The sequence below is a fragment of the Narcine bancroftii genome, chromosome 10 (assembly GCF_036971445.1).
Source record: "Narcine bancroftii isolate sNarBan1 chromosome 10, sNarBan1.hap1, whole genome shotgun sequence".
In the NCBI taxonomy this organism is placed as follows: domain Eukaryota; kingdom Metazoa; phylum Chordata; class Chondrichthyes; order Torpediniformes; family Narcinidae; genus Narcine; species Narcine bancroftii.
In genome coordinates, this window is record NC_091478.1 from 101745429 (window position 1) to 101760396 (window position 14968).

Sequence of the window (14968 nt, forward strand, 5' to 3'; positions counted from 1 at the left end):
CCTTTATCAATCATTGCATGGAATATAGGAGTTGGGAGGTGATGTTGAGATCGTATAAGACGTTGGTGCGGCCTAATTTGGAGTTCTGTGTGCAGTTCTGGTCGCCTAATGATAGGAAGGATATAAACAGAGTGGAGAGAGTGCAGAGAAGGTTTACCAGAACGTTGCCTGGGTTTAAGCATCTGGAGTATGGGGAGAGATTGGACAGATTGGGTCTTTATTCTTTGGAGCGTAGAAGGTTGAGAGGGGATTTGATAGAAGTATTTAAGATTATGAAAGGGATAGACAGAATGGATGTGGATAGACTATTTCCGTTAAGAGGAGGAAAGATTAAAACAAGAGGACATGAGTTAAGAATTAAGGGGAAGAGGTTTAGAGGTAACATGAGGGGGAACTTCTTTACTCAGAGAGTGGTAGCCGTGTGGAATGATCTTCCGGGAGAAATAGTGGCAGCGGAGTCAATTGTATTATTTAAGAAAAGGTTGGACAGGTATATGGATGAGAAGAAGATGGAGGGTTATGGGCATTGTGCAGGGAGGTGGGACTAGAAAGGGGTGTTTGGTTCGGTGCGGACTAGAAGGGCCTAATGGCCTGTTTCCGTGCTGTAATTGTTATTATATGTTTTTTAAGATTGTTTGTTAAAATTTGGGGAGTAGTCTGGATATAAAGTAAATTGGGATAAGAGTGAAATATTGCCAGTTGGGGATGGAGATTATTCAGAATATAAAAAAAATTGAAGTGGTCAGATAGAATTACAATATTTGGGAGTGGTAGTAAACACAGATGACCAGTCTTTATATAAATTGAATTATGTTCCTTTATTAAAAAGGATTAAAATGGATTTGATTAAATGGAAAGATTTTCCATTACCATTAATTGGTCGAGTAAATTGTGTTAAAATGAATATTTTTCCTCAAATTCAATATTTGTTTCAGTCTATACCATGTTTACTTTCAAAGGGTTTTTTCAGGACCTGAATAGAGCAGAGTGGGAGTTTTTATGGAAAGGAAAATTAGCCCGAGTAGCTTTACATAAACTTACATGGAAATATACTTTAGCTGGATTGCAGTTACCTCACTTTCAAAATTATTATGATGCAGGTCAGTTTAAATTTGTTAGCAGATTGATGGATGTGGACAAAGCTCTGAGTTGGGCAAAGGTAGAAATGGCTTGTATATCTGAAGTTGGCACACATCAGTTTATATTTAAATGGAATGTGGATTTATTGTGGGAATGTAATATGCCAGTATTAAAACATTTGTTATGGATATGGGTTAAAAGAAATAGGGTTTTAGGATCAAAGGGCAAATTACCAATTCAAACCCCATTATATCATAACCAGCTTATTCATTTTTCAATATTTAATAATCATTTAAAGAGATGGAATTCTTAGGCATAAAGATAATTCAGGACTGTTTTGAATAAGGCCAATTTCTTTCTTTTATTCAATTGAGGGAGAAATTTGATATATCTGTAAATTCTCTGTGTGTTATTAACTCAGAGCTTTGATAAAAGATAATTATGATAAAGAGATGAATTTACCCATGTTGATGAAATTCCAGTCTTTGATTTCTTCTGTACCAAAGAAAGGTTATATTTCAGATATGTACCAATTGTTACAGGATAGTATGAATAAACCGGAATGGGATTGTTTTCTGAATCAATTAGTAGAAGAACCGACTCGGGACAGTGTAATACTGGATCTCCTGTTAGGGAATGAGCTAGGTCAGGTATCAGACATTAATGTTGGAGATCCAATTGGGTCCAGTGATCCCAATTCTGTTAGTTTTAAGGTAGTTTTAGGGAAGAGCAAGGAGGTGCCTAAAGTTGAGGTTCTGGATTGGAGAAGAGCAAATTTCAAAGGAATAAGAAGGGATTTGGGGAGTATTGAGTGGGACAGGATATTTTCAGGTGAGGGTGTAAATGAAAAATGGAAGATATTCAAAAAAGAAATTTTGAGGGTACAGAGTAGTTATGTCCCAGTGAGGATCAAAGGAAAGGCTGGAAGTCATAGGGAGGCTGGGTTTTCGAGGAATATTAGAAATTTGGTTAGGAGAAAAAGAGAGGTGTACAAGAGGTATAAAGAACAGAGAGCTGACAATTTGAAGGAGGACTACAAGGAGTGTAGAAGGAATCTTAAGAAAGAAATTAGAAAGGCCAAAAAAAGGCACGAAGAGGCTTTGGCAGACAGAGAAAAAATAAATCCAAAGGGTTTCTATAAGTACATTAAAAGTAAAAGATTAGTGAGGGATAAAATTGGACCCCTTGTAGATAGTGAGGGTAGGCTGAGTGAGAAGTCAGAGGAAATGGGGGAAATTTTGAATGATTTATTTGCGTCGATATTCACTTGGGAAAAAAATATTGAACCAGTTGAGGTAAAGAAAAATGGTGGGGAGGTCATGAAGCATATAAGGATAACCGAGGAGGTAGTGATGGCTGTGTTGAAAAAGATAAAGGTGGATAAATCTCCGGGACCGGACAAAATATTCCCAAGGACACTTAGGGAGGCTAGTGGACAGACAGTGGGGCCATTAACAGAGATATTTAGGATGTCACTGGCCACGGGGGTAATGCCAAAGAATTGGAGGGCGGCGCATGTGGTTCCGCTGTTTATGAAAGGGTCTAAATGTAAACCTGGGAATCATAGGCCCGTGAGTCTGACGTCTGTGGTGGGCAAGTTGATGGAAAGTGTTCTGAGGGATGGTATTTACAAATATTTGGAGGTACAGGGATTGCTAGGGAGTAATCAGCATGGTTTTGTCAGGGGTAGATCATGCTTGACAAACCTGATTGAGTTTTTCGAGGGGGTTACAAAAAAAGTTGATGAAGGGAAAGCTGTGGACGTTGTCTATTTAGACTTTAGTAAAGCTTTTGACAAAGTTCCCCACAGGAGGTTAGGAAAAAAGGTGGAGGCATTAGGTATAAATGAGGAGGTAGTGAAATGGATTCAGCAATGGTTGGATGGGAGGTGTCAGAGAGTAGTGGTAGAAAATTGTTTGTCCAATTGGAGGCCGGTGATGAGTGGAGTTCCTCAGGGATCGGTCCTGGGTCCACTATTGTTTGTTATATATATTAACGATCTGGAAGTAGGGGTGGAGAATTGGATAAGCAAGTTTGTGGATGATACAAAGATTGGTGGTGTTGTGGACAGAGAGGAAGATTACCGTAGATTAAAAGGTGATTTAGGAAGGCTGGAGGTGTGGGCTGATAAATGGCTGATGAAATTTAATACAGATAAATGTGAGGTGTTACATTTTGGAAAGGCAAATCTAAATAGGTCATATGCATTAAATCGTAGGCTATTGAGATGTGCAGAGCAACAAAGGGATTTAGGAGTTGTGGTAAATAGTACCCTCAAGGCTGATACTCAGGTAGATGGTGTGGTAAAGAAGGCATTTGGAATGTTGGCCTTCATAAATCGGAGTATTGAATTCAAGAGTAGGGAGGTTATGATGAATTTGTACAAGGCATTAGTGAGGCCAAATTTGGAGTATTGTGTACAGTTCTGGTCACCAAATTATAGGAAAGATATAAACAAAATAGAGAGAGTGCAGAGAAGGTTCACGACAATGTTGACAGGATTTCAAGGTTTGAGTTACAGGGAAAGGTTGTGCAGACTGGGGCTTTTTTCTCTGGAGCGTAGAAGATTGAGAGGGGACTTGATAGAGGTGTTTAAGATTTCAAAAGGGACAGACAGAGTAAACGTAGATAGGCTTTTTCAATTAAGAGTGGGGGAGATTCAAACTAGAGGGCATGGTTTAAGATTGAAGAGGGAAAATTATAAGGGAAACATGAGAGGAAATTTCTTTACGCAAAGGGTGGTAGGGATGTGGAATGAGCTTCCGACAGACGTGGTCGAGGCGGGATCATTGGTTACATTTAAGGAAAGACTGGGTAGTTACATGGATAGGAGAGGACTGGAGGGGTATGGACCGGGTGCTGGTCAGTGGGACTAGGAGGGTGGGGACTTGTTACGGCATGGAGTAGTAGGGCCGAACTGGCCTGTTCTGTGCTGTAAGTGGTTATATGGTTATATGGGAGAAATCTAGGCTTAAATGGGAAAGTGATTTAACCTATATTTTTCCGGAAGATAATTGGGAGGTTATGTGTTCTGATATTGTAACTAAAGTGACAAATGTACATTATGGAATGGTTAATTATAATTTTTTACATCAGTTATATTCGACTCCAGAGAAATTGAAAACATATGGATTTAGTAATTTGGATTCTTGTTTTAGATGTGGACTATGTACTGGAACTTTTTTACATGGTGTTTGGTCTTGTTTTAAAGTACAACCATTTTGGGAAGGAATTAGGTTGGTTTTGGAAAAAATTATTTAAGGTTAAATTGCTGTTAGACTCATCAATCTTTTTGTTGGGATGTATAGTTTCTTTGAAAGGACTAGGGTTGGATAAATTTCAAATTGCATTTGTATGTCTAGTGCTGTCTGTAGCACGAAAATGTGTAGCTAGTACTTGGATGGATAATGTGGAGGTTAATATAACACGCTGGCAAAATGGGTTGAGAAATTGTATTGTTATGGAAAAATTACGTGTAACTTGCATGATAATTATTCATTTTTTGTTAAAATGTGGTCTTATTTGGAGTATATGAATTTAGAAATATTCTTTATAATCACTGTATTATTTTTATATTTGGCTCCCCTTAAGTGGGCTGGCTGAAGGGGTGGGAGGGATTTTTGTTTTTTTTATATATAAAAAAGTTTCTTTTTGTGTTATGTTTGATTGTAATTTATCTAAATTCTTTTAAATAGAGTTTTCAAAAAAAGGAATAGACATTGATCCTATCTTCCTTTCTCCACAGATGCTCTTTATCCTGTTTCCAGCAGAAACAAGATCCCCAAACTCGATAACTCATCCATGGCCAACATTGATTTCATAACAGCAAATGTCATTGACGTATTTGATCATTCTTTATATTGTCCAGCTTTCGAAACTACAGTAGATTGATATTAGGGTCAATGTTTAACCTCTGCTGACAACAGAACATGGTGATTTGAATAGATTTTATATTTTTAAGGGATCAGACATTCTACAGCAGGATTAGGACAACACTGGTTTAGGAGCAATCTCCTCATATGAGCACATGGAAAGAAAGATGAGATTGAAAAACCAGGCTCATCAATCCTCAACAGTAAAACTGGTAATGTTAACTCTTCAGAAAGGACAAGCCACTCCAAGAACAAAAGGAGGGCCAGTCTAACGCTCAAGGTCATGTGCCAAGTCTTAGAGTAGGAAGAGGTTCACGTGGAGCAAGATGCAAGTGTAGATCAGCTGAGGAAAATAGCCTGTTCTTGCAGTGAAAATATTACGCAGGAATTTATGCAGGGTTCCACAGAAAAAAAATAATGATATTTGATAATGATATGACACTGAGTTCATTGTCTAAACTCAAGTACAGGATATATTCACTGAAATTCTTAATTGCTACAGCCAAACAGGTCTTTGGCAAAGTAAAACTTTTAAAGAATACATTATATAACTTTGCAAAAAGAGATAATTAATCTAAAAGATAGATAATAAATATTCACAGTTACAGTAGTGCATCAAAATAGTGGTGACAGGTCTTTTTGTGGTGCCGGAGTAGTTTATGCTTCAGGTAGAAAGAGGAGGTTTAAGTGCCTGATAGCCACTGGAAAGAAACTATTCTTGAGCCTCGAGGTTGTGACAAGGTAATGGTTTCCTCTTGAAGCAGTGCCTCAAATTGATATCTTCAGTGGATGGGAGATCAGAGCCTGTGATAGGCTGTCTGCTACCTTCTGCAGTTTTCTGCATTCCTGGGCGCTCATAGCACCCAGCCAGACAATGATGCAACCAGTCACTATACTTTGCACAGTACACCTGGAGTAGAGTGTTGGATGATGTGCCAAATTTCCTCAGTCCTTAAAACGTAGAGATGTTGGCGTGCCTTCTTTACACTTGCCTTGATGTGCTGGCTCCAGGAGATGCCCTCCAATATGTGAACTTCCATGATCTAGAAGGTACTAACCCTCTACACCTCCACCTCAAAACCCATCAACGTGGAATTTGAAGGAATGACATATCTTGCAGAAGAGTATCACATAGTGTACATGATTTTGTCTATAATGAAAGCTATCAGGTATAACAATTCTTTTGCTAAAAAAAATGAAAGTAATTTTTAGACACTACAGTAATTTTGCAGCAGACTGATCAAATACCTTCTCCTAAGCTTAAACTCACCCATCGAGTGATAGAAATGTAACCCATGTTGATATATTTTTGCCTGAAACATACCCAGCTGTAAAAGACATCACATAAGAAGAGAATGGATGGAATAGCTACAATAGAAGAGCATACTACAAGCCCTTCGGCCCACAATGTCGTGCTGACCATGAATGCTGTAAACAGAATATCACAGACAATGACAGCCAGAAATTGGAAAAATAAGTTTATATGTTTAGACAAATCTGAAACAGTTGTCATTCTGCTTTTTAATGATTCAGACCATTATGAGACTCCAGCTTGTTACAATGAGATCTCTCCCAGGATGGAGATTAAAGAGCAGAGGTTCTCAACCCTTTTCTTTCCACTCACATACCACTTTAAGTACTACCTATGCCATAGGTGCTCTGTGATTAGTACGGGATTACATAAGGTGGTCTGTGGGTGGAAAGAAAAAGTTTAAAAACCACTGTTTTTAAAGGTACCTCATTGACTCGTCATGTGCACGGTTTCAGAACTCCAAAGGAAGCGGGCCAATGACAATTTTTCTCAAGCAAAATATTTCAGTAACAATTGGGTCTAGAGCAGTGATTCTCAACCTTCCCTTCCCACTCACAGACCACCTTAAGCAACCCCTTACTCATCACAGAGCCCCGATGGCCTAGGGAATACTTAAAGTGCTATGTGACTGGAAAGAAAAAAGTTGAGAACTACTGTTATAGAGTGTGGGGTGTGGATGGCACTAGACTTGTACAAAGGCTTGAAATAACTTCAGACAATGCAACTTAATTATCTTGAACCAGCACAGATCAGGAGACATTTTTTGGAAGTAAGAGGAGTAATTGATGGGAATAGTATGCTGGCCTAAATCTTTAATTTGTAAATTAAAATGTGTAAATATTTATGAAGAAAAACAAACCAATTTAAAGACACAAGCTTTTAAGAGCTTCTTTCTGAGATGCCATTTCTCTAATTGGATATTATTAATACAAAGAATTCCATCTCCAAATACCAATGGAAGATATAATATGATGAGAAATATATTGCCCAGCAACTGGCAATCTATGCAAGGGTCATTGTGTTGATCATAATTTCAGAGGCGAAACATCTAATCTCAGTGCTTGATGTGTTTTAAATGAATAGCTGGATAAAAGGGACCGAACAAGCTTATTTTTAATCACATCTGTCTGGTGGGAGATTGCAGTTCCTCAGTCCATGTGATAAACAGTGCTCGCTAAGCATAGCGGCTAAAATGAAAACTGTCTGGCATGTTACTCAACTGAATAATAGTATGAGAATGACACTTCAATGGAGTCAAAAAAACATATAGTCGCACATTGAAAAAAAACTGAACAAAGTGATCACGGTGCAAATATGAAGGTTTTTTTTTGAAGTCCAGAAGTTCAGATAATGTCACCCTCCAACCTATCCCCTGTAACTTGTATATACCTCAGACTGTTGATACGATTGTCACAATTAAGATATCAATAACCAAGGCGGGGCCCTTCTTCACTTATTTCGTTGTTTGATATCAATGGTCACTTTTAAAAATGCTGGTATTAGTAAACAGGACATGTTAGCATAGGCGCAAGCTATGTTACCTTACATTCTGAAGTGTCTCCTTACCTTCCAGCAGTGGGGCTGTTTAGACAGGAACGACCAAAACTCCAAATATCCGTTTCTGTCCGTGAGTTTAGACAGAATACCAGGTATAAGGTATATAAAGAGGTTGGACACGTGATGCCACTGTGTTGACGTCAACCGTGACATATAACTTGCGTGTGACTTACATTGCCACAGCGGTGACGTAGTCAATGTCATCCTATTCATGAGCCTGTTGTTCACAGATCACCTGCAGTTCAATTTAGATTGCAGGTGTTCTGTGAAAATATTTAAGGGTCAAGGAGGTAAAATGTTGGAATGGGAGTGAGTCCCTTATTCTTGGTCCGATTTTTTTTTACACTGACTGCATTCTGGGAAATTGGGAATAATTTCCTGGAATCCAGTGGCTGTGTAAAAAACCATAAGGGATACAAACCCAACACCATTATTATCAGAAACAAAATGTAATTCTCTGGATGCAAGTGTAGTGGTCTGTTCCAACACACAAAGGATACAACCACATACCTCTCCAATAATTTAAATTCCCGAGCATGACCCCGGTGGCAATGATTAAAAGTGTTATTTAAATTCAATCTGTGGACTGGTGCAGACACAGTTTTGTTTCAGACCAGATCACTGAATGGAATTGGGCAGATGGTTTATGTTTTCACCCAAGAGTACAAAGAGATTGATGCAGGGCTGATGCATTTAACAGTCCACTGAGGTCGAAAAATGTCCCCACTGAAGGTATAGAGGACTAAATGGTGTCTGTGTTTTAGCATAGAAAATAAAACTAGCAGAAGGCCATTTGAACATTCTCCGCCATTCAACGTGGAACAAGGCACTGAATTTTGATGATCTCACTAAAGAGGTACAAGCAGGGATACAAGCCCAACCAAATTATTATCAGAACCAAATATACAACAGAGGCTCTGAATGCACACAACATGAAGGAAACTGGTTGAACCAGTAATTGTGAGTGTTTAGATAAATTAATTCTTTGTAGTTTATGACCAACCTTCAGACTTGTATTATGAGACATAAGCCAAAGGCAGATTATTGATTTACTGCTCAAAAGAGCCCTGATCCAACTGAATGGTGTAAAAACTCAAGGGACTAAATACCCACCCCTCTTCCTATGTTACTGTATAATTCGATTTTTCCATTCATACCCTCTCGACTGATCAGAATCAGAATCAAGTTTATTGTCATGAATATGGGTCACCAAATTTGTTGTTTTGCCACAGCAGTATTGTGCATACAGGTGCAAATTGCTAGAAATTACAACTCCACAAATACAAGATTTAGAAAATGAGTCCAAAAAAGAGAATTTAGTGAGAGAGTGTCTATAGATTCATTGTCCGGTCAAAAACCTGATGATGGAGAGGAAGAGGCTGGTTTCGTAATGTTGGGTGTGCGTCTGACGTAAAGTGTTGATGTTCAAGTCACAAGTTTTATTAATCTCCCTTTACAATTTAGGAAAGAACTGTTTTGTACTTTCATCCAAGTCTCAGTACATCATTAAGGTCAGTTTATAAGACAGAATTCCACTCAGTGATCAGATGTAAAAAGCTGGTTTGAATTTACAATTCTCAACCAACATTGTTGCCATGTGCTAATATCGGACAAAAGATGATTCTGGAAGTTTTATGTTTAATATTTTTAAAAGCCCATTTTTCCATTCAGAAATTTTGACAAGGACGTATTCTCTCTATTTCTGCACTGCTCGTCAGGAACTTGTGAAATAGCAAAGGCGAATTTTTCTCTCAAACAGTTCCCCACACCCATCTACTACACAATTCTGCAATGGAGAAAATGGAGAGGACAAAGTTCCGAAGAATTCACTTAACTAGTGACTTATTATTCACACACAGGAAGGCGCAACAATGACTGCAATTCCTGAGAAGACTGAAGCAGGAAAGAAAAATGGTCACCATAATGCAAACGTTCTTCAAGAGCTCTATTGAGAGCATCCTGGCCGGCTGCGTCACAGTGTGGAATTGTTGCTGCAGAGAAATGGATCAGAGGTTAATCCAAAGGACCCTAAGAGTGGCAAAGAGGATCACTGAAGTCTCCCTCCACCCCACTATTGACATAATCTATTGTCTGAAGAGGGCTTGCAAAATCATTGAGGACCCCTTCCACCCCACAAACAGCATCTTTCCGCTGTTCCTATTGGCAAAGAGATACAGGAGTATCAGAGCCAGCACTACCAGGCTGAGAAAGTTTCTTCCCATGGGCATGAGAATGCGGAACGACCAAAGGAACTGCTCACACCAACCATCCGAGAATCTCCTATCCATGAAAAAATATTTATTTATTCCTCTTTATGAATGCTTGTCCTGCTATGTATTGTTTGTATGTATGTTTTGTCTTTAGAGAACAAATACTGTTTTGTCAGGCTGTATGTGTGCAATCAGATGATAATAAACTTGACTAGACTTGACACCATCTCTCTTGAAGACAACGTATGATCACATTCTTTACCAACAACACTTTCATCCATATTAACAATGAACAGTCATTCACCTGATATAATAACATCTGTTTTTTCTATCCTTTCAGGTGGAGCCTGACCCATTTAGCATTTTGGGTTTTTATTTCAGATTTCCAACTTCTTAAGTTGTTTGCCTCTTGGTTATTATTTGGTGAATTTCTGAGATATGCCATTCTACTGAGTAAAACTGGACTGCTGTCAAACAAGATTACTGACGAGGCACAGAAAGATAAAGAGAAAACAAAACTTCAGCTTTACTTGAGTGTCTTGAGGAGAAAGAGGCATCTTCAAGGCCATAGCATTAGATGTTCAATATATGCTTAATGGGATCCTGAATTAGTCTGTGTTTGGGGACAAGTCAGAGAATGACGAGGTAAAATAGGTGATGACTTTGGCCATTATACCTTTAAAAGCACAAATCAGTCCCACCCTTATTTTTTAACCAGGTCTAGTATGTACATACAGTGTTTCCAAAAACAAGCACAGAGGTTAACAATCAAAATTATGTTATTTTCATTGTGTTTATAATATCTAGCATGCAATTGGATTCAATTCATCACCTGTATATAGCATATGTGTATAAAATGCATTGTTTTGTAGTTCGTTGCAAAAGAGTGTCTCACTGTTCTGACGTGAAAGGAACTGAGCATTCTCCACAAAGTAAACCTGGACCCGAAGCCAGCCTGACATCAAAAATTTTAAATTTAATTTGCTTTGCTACCTTCTTCATGATAACGTGCAACCTATACTGCGGAAAGATGTTATTTTAACAGCAAAACTAAGAACCAGATGCTTGCTAATAGCATGTGAGCCCGACGAGTGCAGTCTTGTCATCAGCTGTATGGTCTCAATCAACAAACATCTGTTTCTCATTTAATTCCCCAAGAATCAAAAAAAAAGATTACCTGCAGAAAACATTTTTCATAGTTGCTGTTGACAGGCAATGATATAAAGTGGAATGCCACTGCTATTGCTACTTCTCACAGGATGAATGTATAAGCAGGTACGAAGAGGGAAATTCAGCAAGATAAAATGGCTACAATCTAATAGACAAAAGTGATGGAATAATCTGTGCATAGATTTTTTTTTAATGAAAGGTTGGACAAAGACCACCTGATCTGTTAACTTTGTTCTTCACCTCAACCCTGAATAACAATGTCTTTCTGACCATTAAAAATGCCCTTAAAGGATGCAAAGACAGACAGAATGGAAATTCTGCCCCATCTCCCAGCCAACAAATCTCCCAAGTACACCTAGTCTGTGAATGTTCTGTATTCTACAAAGGACAAACACCAGCTCTCAGTTCTGGCATGTTTACTGTATCCTGGGACATCCAAAAGAATAAAAATAGGTTTCTGTAAGTCTTCCCACCCTCATCCTTCTCAGTCATACAGTGAGAACACAATGCGAGGTTATTGGCCAATACAGGGAACAAATTAAATCATCATCGTGTACAAATAAATGCACCAGTTCTTGCTCAATGATGTAAGTATAAATGATGCATTTGAATATTATTTGTGGTGATGTGTGGAATATTTTTCATGGAAGAATACAGATTAAAGATGGTAAGGGAAACTTATTATCATGGGGAACAGTAGATGTGGAGAGCAGGAATAAAACGTGTGTGAGGGACATAGGGATAGGATATGTTGAAATAGAGGGCGGGAAGATACACATCCAGCACTAGTTGGACAGAATGGCCCAAATCTTCATCTTCACAGACATTTCACTCCATCCTCTACTCTTCTCCCCAACTTAAAGCATGTCTGATTTTTAACCTTAACCAATTTTGTGGAAAAGCCATTGGCTGAGATCTTCCATTATTTTAGATCCTGCTTCAGATTTCTAGCACTTGCAGTTTTTTAATCAATTATATATATATATATATATATATATTTGGCCTGCAACTCCTGTGATACAGGTGAGATTCTCATTACAGCCTTTTCATTCATCACCCCAAGTTCAGGTTATCCTCTGAAAAGTATCGATGCACTTCTTTCCTTTCTGTGTTCCTACAATAATGATAATTTTGCAAAATCAGAAGTAGGAAAACAAAATTTAAAAAAAGCAATAAACGTGCAAATCAAAATAATAATAGAGGGGAAACGTGGACGGGTATCTCCAGCAATTAGATTTTTTTCCCATTTGGAAAAGGATTGTTACATTGGTTTGAAAATTAATCAGGCCGTTGCTGTTCTTTTTGCTGAGTGAACTTTCTAATGAGGTGCACTGGGAGCCAGCTGTGTTGACCATGGCTCAGACGGTGGCAATTTCACATCTGTGCCAGGAGGTCATCGGTTCAAACCTCCAAACAGAAACTCGTAAATCAAGCTGACACCCGGTGCAGTACTGAGGGAGTGCTGCACTTCCAAGAAGGCTGCCTTTCAGCTGATATGTTAAACTGAGTCCCCACCTACACTGTCAGATGAAGAAGTGAGTTCTCCCAAGGGGTCCTGATCAAAACTTGTTCTCAACCAACATCAACCTGATCACAACAGATAACCTGGTCATGACTTCACTGCTGTTTATGGGGCTTGCTCAGTGGGATAATGATTTCTGGATTACAATAAACAATGTTCTTTGAAGGACGTAAATTGTTCTAAGATGTAGGTAGTTCTTGTAATCGTCCAACCTGAATCTTCGGATTCCTAAAATTAAGATATTTTAGATTTTATTTGATAGTTTTAGTAAATTTTTACTTAAATAATATCCAGATGTTCTCTTTTATCTTCCCTTTTTTCTTTTCTATCGGGCTGTTGGGGGAAAGGGGAAAAATCATATATAACCACTTACAGCACAGAACAGGCCAGTTCGGCCCTACTAGTCCATGCCGTAGCAAATCCCCACCCTCCTAGTCCCACTGACCAGCACCCAGTCCATACCCCTCCAGTCCTCTCCTCTCCATGCAACTATCCAGTCTTTCCTTAAATGTAACCAATGATCCCGCCTCAACCACGTCTGCCGGAATCATTATGTATTAATTTTTAATGTTTTTGAACAAGACAATTTAGGTATAAGTTTTAATGCATATATGAAATTAAATAAAATTTTCCAAAAAAAAAATGCAGGTAGTTCCTTCATGTTCTGCTCCATTTGTCTAGAGTGGAGCCCTGATGTTTTAAGGTGAAGTGTCTGAGACATTTCACAATCTGCCTTCGCTTGTTTTAGAATCAGCCTAGTTTATAAAAGGCAACTCTATTTACTTGAATCAGTCACCAATCCTGTGGGAAAAGGCAAGTGGAAGTAAATATATGAGTTATTTTGCTTTATTTTTTTATTAATATGATTTTTGTCAGGAAGGAGTTTTAAAGGTATTTGACGATGATGAGCTTTCAAAGGCCATGGAGGTCTTCAAAATTTGAGCCTCAGGATGTAATGCAGTGTGTCAGGGGAAGGTTGATAGGACACAATATAATTGATCTTGTGACAAGGGCAGCTGAGATAACACAGCCCTGCCAGGCAGTGCCCACAGAGTCAAATTCATGGCGCAGGATGGAGTCATGTGCAGATCAGGTTCAGTCAGCTTAGCAGATTTTCTTTCAAAACAATGAATTCAGGGAAACAAGTGTTATCTCAATAACCCATCAGCTTTTATGATTTCTGAAGCTTGTCAGAAATGAACGGTTCTTAAATTGCAATTGCCACCACTGCTTAGTTGATTGTAAAGCACCTCGGGATATTCTGATGATGTGGATATAACCAAAGAAACACAAGTCCTTATAATTGAGTTCAATTTCATAACATGGAACTATTGGAATTAAATTTTCAATCTCTGGGCATTTATTCAGGAGTGTTACAGCTGCATTAGCATTAAGCACCCTGCACAAACAACCAAACACGCTGAACACACACAGAAAATGCTGGGAATGTGCTCCAGATCAGGCAGCAACTGTGGAAACAGAGAGTTGAAGAGAGGGACAAATGGTATGGCTTTTTACAGTCTTTTTTACCAATCCATCTGCAAAACAGGTTGAAGATCCTGTCACAAATGCTGCCTGATGGCTCTTCTCTTGTCACTTCTGATTGATCTATTTCTTGATGATCAAGAGCAGTGATTCTCAACCTTTCTCTTTCCACTCACATCCCACTTTAAGTAATCCCTAGGCCATCGGTGCTCTGTGATTGATAAGGGATTGCTTAAGGTGGGATGTGGGTGGGAAGAGAAGGGTGAGGATCACTGCTCGAGACCCAATTGTTATTGAAATATTTTGCTTGAGAAAAATGGTCATTGGCCCATTTCCCTTGGAGTTCTGAAACCGTGCACATAACAAGTCAATGAGGTACGATTAAAACAGTGGTTTTCAAACTGTTTCTATCCACCCACAGACCACCTGAAGCAATCCCTCACTAATCACAGAGCACCAATGGCATGGGGAACACTTAAAGTGGGATATGAGTGGAAAGAGAAAGGTTGAGAACCGCTGATCTAGAGTGAGTCCATTTGATCATGCATTTTCTGTTGATATTTCACATTTCTGGCATTTGCATTTTTTTAGTTTTCAACTCCAATGCACAAGGGCCTGCTGAAATAAATATCGGAGATGCTCAGCAGGTCAGTAAGATTAGTAGATTATCAAAGGTTGTTTCATGTGGTGGGAGGGTCTAGGACACGGTGGCCCATCTTCAGGATTATGGGGCGCCCACTTAAAACAGAGGCATGCTGCG

At 38.8% G+C, this 14968-nt stretch overlaps 1 protein-coding gene and 1 long non-coding RNA gene across 9 annotated transcripts in view; one reads left to right on the forward strand and one right to left on the reverse strand.

Annotated features, from left to right (window-relative positions):
- The window catches only part of LOC138745039 (uncharacterized), a 44617-nt gene extending 30181 nt beyond the window's left edge, over window positions 1–14436 (forward strand). The window contains exon 3 of the long non-coding RNA XR_011345968.1: window positions 4826–14436. This is a non-coding gene — a long non-coding RNA (uncharacterized lncRNA). The remainder of the gene's footprint in view (window positions 1–4825) is intronic.
- The window catches only part of wwox (WW domain containing oxidoreductase), an 877584-nt gene that overhangs the window by 72677 nt on the left and 789939 nt on the right, over window positions 1–14968 (reverse strand). The gene's annotated exons all lie outside the window — the stretch shown is intronic.